Below are 5,821 nucleotides of genomic sequence, written 5' to 3' on the forward strand. Positions count from 1 at the left end.
TAAGAGAAGTCAGTCATAGCTCTGAAATAGCATGAGCACAGCAATCACCGTGTGGAAGTTGCAGAGTCAAATGGGCCGTTGAGTTGATCTGGAAAAAGCACATAAATGTTATGCAGGCCTCCCCAAAGTCTTTCTGTAACTGTAGGAGCTAATGTTTTCAATTTAGTTTTAAATGTATCTTTTTTTTTCATGAATGACTGTGAAGATAGATGATTTTGCTGTTGATATTCATTGTTATTTCTACTGATCCTATTGATAGGTATTTCAGCACAATTTTTGATGGAAGCCACCTAAGCACATTAAGTTTATATCCAAGTAAAACAGAGGTGCAATAGCAGGAGGCAATGTGGGAGAAGCCAGAATGTGGCAACGGTTAAGCCCCGTTCCTGAATGTGCATGTACATTTGGCTATATGTGCTGCGTGAATGTGTTTACAGGTTTGTATCTGGGGCTTATGTGATAACTTTCCCTGTGGAAAATACTCTTCACAAAATCAAAAATTCCTCTGGGCAGGCAGCTGGCAGTCCCAAAATATCGGGGGTTGATTCTCTTGGAGCACTTTGCTGCTTTGGTTTTGTTCCCCTCTTCCCGCCCTTCGCAGGCAACGCGCACGTTTCCCTCGCGGAGCGGGGCGGCCAAAAGCTGGCCTCCCTGCAAGGTGTTGTTAGCATAGCTGTGTTTACTCCAGTTGTGAAAAATTCATGCCTCTGGGTGATACCACTGTGCAAAGGCCCCTGGTGTGGACGTGGCTACCCTGACAGAGGAGCTCTTGTCTGCTTCACTTACGTCGCTAAAGGCTGATGTTACCAGGCTAGCAGAAAAAGTCCTTCCATAAGCATATGCTGCTGCTTCTTTGGGGGCTCTGTGTATACAGCTACAGCCCTGTACAGAGACTTCCTTGTGTGGGTGAGGCATAATTTATATATAGTAAGTGCCTTTTCCTAGAAGTGTTGCATCTGAACTTTGTAAAAGTAGTTTTGCTGATGCTAGTATTTTTGATTGTACCATTTCTTACCTCTTATGTTGCTGTGGAGGCCATTTATTTCTTGATCCATAGAGGTACACGGGTTGTTGTAAATTCAAAGTAGCTTCATTTCATACAGGAGAATGGAACTTGGGCATCACCTCTGTTCTCTGCTACAGTTCCCCCAGTCAAAAAAGTACATTTTCAAGTTTAGTGCTGAATGTGCTGTTCCCTGTGACATCTAGAAGCCCATGCACACTGAATAACAGCGTAAGGTCTTGCGAAAGTGTTAGAAAAGGACTTGGGATAGTATGATGCAGACCAAAGCAGTTTTTCTGTTTCTCTTCTGGCCTTTATTTATTTTTTTTAAATTCATTTGTTTTTAGCACGTAAGAAGACTGCTGCCTGCTGAGCTTCCACTAACTGGCTGAGTTGTGCTTTACTTCCCAAACGCTCCAGGCTAATTAGGATGCTCCTGTTTGCCGTCCCTCAGTACCGGCACCCTGCCCACCAGCGCGGGACTGGGAGCACATTATTAAGAAAGCGCGGCGCAATACAAGCTGCTAATTTGCTTTGGTCTCTGTTGGAAGATTGAAATTGCAAAGCACTTCCTAAGCATGTACAAAGTTGATTACGTGGCCTGGCAGAGCTTGGATATCTAACTGTTGCTTCTCAAAGGAAAAACCTTTCGTTTCTGGTAATCTTAGAAGACAGAGAGGGATTTTCTTCCAGGCGGGCAGTTCATGGGCTGCAGGGCAAGAGGGCTTCGGGCTGGTGGGCTCTTCTACCGCTGTGCACCGTGGAAAAACATGTGTCCCCACAGCCATGGGCGAAAGCGGGAGTATTTTTAACAAGGTTAAAAAGCGCATGTTAAAATCCTAGCACTGAAAATAACAGTTGTAATTACTGATGGGTCAGCAGGTTGAGATAAATCCTAGGTTAGAGTTAATGTTGCAGAAATGCAGTGCTTTGTCAATGCACTGTTTGCCAGGAGGAAAAAAAGAACAAAAGTGAAATCAATTCTGTGCTCATGCCTTTGTCCTGCAAATTTTAATAGTAGCAAGTGAGGTCGGACGAATTCCCCAGCAGTGAACGTGGTTCTTGTACTGCCTCTTGAGTAAAAGGAGCCATGTTCCCATATGCCAGGAGGGTCTCTCTTTCGCATCAGAGTGGCAATTCCTAGGCAGAAACAAAAGCGGAGCAGAGCCTACAGCGGAGGTCTTGTTTGCTGGAGGGCTTAAACTACTCTTATTTAAGCGGAGTGCTGCCTTCTTCCTTGGCTGTGCTGGCGCGTGCCATGATGTGGCCTCCGAAGACGCTCGGGAAGGCATGGCGCTCGGCCCGCACGGGGGGTTTGGGGCTGCAGCGCCCCGAGGCTGCTGCGCAGCTTCCGCCAAACGCAAAGCCCTGCTAGGCTCCTTGCCATGCCGCAAAAGTAGCTGCGAGCTTAAAGGGCAGCGTGGGGTGGTGCCTCGGGTGCTCCCACCATACAGAGGATGTCATTGCCCCTTCTTTGTGGTTTTAAAATATTAAGGCATGTTAACTACGTGCAGCGCTGAATGTCCATTAAAACAGCTAAGATACCTGCATGAAAGCTAGGTTCTCAACTCGCAGAGCAAAGGATCTTTGGTTGGAGATTTTCATTTAGGTACCTGACTCTCATAGTTAAGGGGAATTCAACATCCTAGTGAAATCTGCAATTTTTATTTGAAAAAACATTAAAACAGTGTGAAATGTTCATGGCAGAGACCAAAACTTGCTTGATTGAACTTCATTACAACTGCAGACTTTACTCCTTAACATGTATGGTGCTTGAGATACCTTCAGTGACAGGGAAAGGGTTTATATTGAATTAATTAAATAAATAACCTCCAATTCCTATAGATACCACGAGGCTTTGGGACATTGATTATTAGGCTGCAAGCTTTGGGTGTCTCTGTGTTTTCCAGGGAGACAGAAATCCTGCAGGGCTGGCTCCCCTCGTGGGCCGTGGGGGGAAAGCCAAGGTTGCAAGTTCCCGGCTGAGCACTAGCAGCAATTCCTTGCTGCCCTTTCTCTGATGCTGAACATGTCTTTCTCCCTGCTTCAAAACTCATGAGCTAACGAGATAGTGTCTGAATCTATTGTTTGGTATGAGACAGTACTGATACTTGGGATTAAATAGCTTTAGATTATGTATTAAGCAAAAATCTGCTTTAGAAGCATATTAAGTAGTTGGACAAAAAGAAGCCTATGCATGAAAGGTGAGTTGGTAAAATTTTGGTTCTTGAATTAAAAACCTCAAAAGTTTGTGAATCTGGATGAGATCATATCCACTGTAAGGGCATATGAGCATTATTTTTATGATCTAGTAATGAGGCAAATAGGGAGAACAGAACTCAGATTCCATTTGAGATTCCCCAGGCTAAGATAAGGGGAAAAAACATTATTTGAATTTACAGGAAGGGAATGAATAATATTTTAAACATTGCTCCATCCTTCCTAGAGAGGCTGCATAAACTTAAACAGTATTGGAAATGACAACCGAGATTAAAACAGGTCATCTTTTCTAAGCGCTTGCACAATATCTCTATTTCTGTGACACTGTAAGATGGAGAAAGTCTGCTGTTGGCCAGCCCCCCAAGGGAAAGCATGTTTGGAAATGAATTGTTCTCTGTACAGAAAACACAAACAAATACGTTTTTGGAAGGGCGGTGTGAGAGCGCACTGTTTACTCATGCTGTTTACAAAAAAATCTCTTTTCTTTAGAAATGCAAGTCAGCCAAACTGCGGTTTCAAGCTCTTGGTCTGGATATCTTCCTGGTTTGTGTAGGCTGTGTGGTAGTCAGTACTACAGTCTGCAGTATCTCAGCTCTCAATGTGTGCTGAAATACTTTCCCTCCTTGTAACTTTTTCCAACCTTGATCTTGAGTTGACAACTGATTAAGAGGGGATCGTAGCTGCAGAGGGGAAAGCATGCCAAGAATGAATATAATAATTTACTGCAGGGAAAAAAGTCTTACTGTGATGTGACTGGTCAAGTAATAATACTATTAATGATAGACCAAATTTATATTTACAAACCTTTCCATGCTGTTCTAAACTGCACTGAAGAAATAATGTCTGAGAAGTGTCTCAGACTGCATGTGACCGTGGATGTGAGACAGAGCTGGTTCCATCATAACTTTGATTTTTCACTCAGTTGTGGGACTTTCTAAAATTTTTACTCTTTTGTAAGTATACTTTTCATCATAGAAGGTTTAACTGGAATTCCTTCAGCTGTTCATCAATTAATTACAGCACATCAGCTATGAACAGTATCATCAAGGGAATGCCATCGTGCAACTTCTGCTTTCCTTGTGAGAGAGCTTTTGCCGTGCAAATGCTCAGTTATCATATGAAGGGCCTTAGCAACCAGGGAGTTTTCCTGACCTGATAACAAATAAATGTTGTCTTGAGTTTTAGAACAGCATTTACTTTTAGCAACGCTGTGAGCAAACTCAGGAAAAGTTGTGTTCTAGATCTATAACTGTGGAAAGCATAGCATTAAAAAAGGCCAGAGAATATCTGCAAAAGAGAAATATTGTTTGTTATAAGTTATATCCAACTCTCTTAAGAAAGCAAATTAAATTGCAGTTAACCAAAGAATACAAATAACAGTATTAAGCACAACAGAACATTTTAATTACTAAGAAAAACAAATGTGTGTGTCTGTAACTGTAATTCGAGGAGTGCTGTATTTACTGTGCATTAGTGTGACTTGCGTGTCTGCAATACAGTAATTGACCTAATTCATCACTTGTTTCTGACTTGCCATTAAGGTTACTGTGAAGCTGTGCAAGGAATTCAGCATTTAGCTGCAGCCTGTTTGGCAGGTCATCTGACCACTGCTGGAGCATAGCTGTCATGTGTTTCCGTCTGCCAAGCTTCAGGGGGGCAGTTGTGCACTAGGCAACGTTTTCCTGATCTCCTTGGATCTTCCTCATCGTTATCAGTGTGCCTTCATATATGTCCTGCTAACAATATCTCAGCTCTAGTTCTACATCCCTCCCTGTGGGATCTGGGGTTTGATTGTCTCAGGGGCTCTCCTGAGGGTTACAGACAAACCAATGTGGTCTCTCTGCAGCCAGGACGGAGACATCAAACCTTGTCCCTGTGGCAGTGCACAGGGTGACACAGAGAGCGGTGCACAGGAACAAATGGGAAGCACCTAGCAATGAAGAGGCTGAGCTTAGTTCCAAGATCTAGTTCTTGCCTGGCTTTTTCCTCTAGCCTCAGTGTTATTACAGTAATGCAGCCTTCAGACGTGTTAAAGGCTGCTGGAAGAAGAAGAATCTGTTCTCTGTACCCATTGTGGATAGGGGAAGGGCAGTGATCTTAAAAACTGCAACAAGAGGTTAAAAATTAGGGAATGGTTTAAGGTAGCTAAGTACTAGAATAGATTCCCTACAGAGACTGTGGAAAGTTCTTCCCTGGAAGTCTCAGGACAATATGCAGGGAAACAGGACAAGGTGAGGACATGCACTGGTCTTTCCTTGGAACAGGTGAATGCACTCAGTCATCTTTGGTGATCTCCTGCAGTCGGGTTCCTGTGACTCCAGGGTGGACAAAATCCGTGCCTTTGTGGGGGTATATGGAAGAAAAAAAAACTGCCCTGGTGATTCCTTAGGGAGATTGCTTTTGAGCAGGCAATGTAACGATGCAGCGGGTTCATATGTGGTGGTTCCTGACCTCGCCAAGAGTAAGAAGTGGAACCAGGTGGGAAATGGTTCATCTTTGGTGAGCCTGCATGGGTGCCAGGCCTTATGAGGTGCACTTAATGCGAAAGCTATACAGCAACCCCAGACGGTTTACAGTGAAATTGGAGGTGTAACCAAA

The sequence above is a fragment of the Rhea pennata genome, chromosome 6 (assembly GCF_028389875.1).
Source record: "Rhea pennata isolate bPtePen1 chromosome 6, bPtePen1.pri, whole genome shotgun sequence".
NCBI lineage: Eukaryota > Metazoa > Chordata > Aves > Rheiformes > Rheidae > Rhea > Rhea pennata.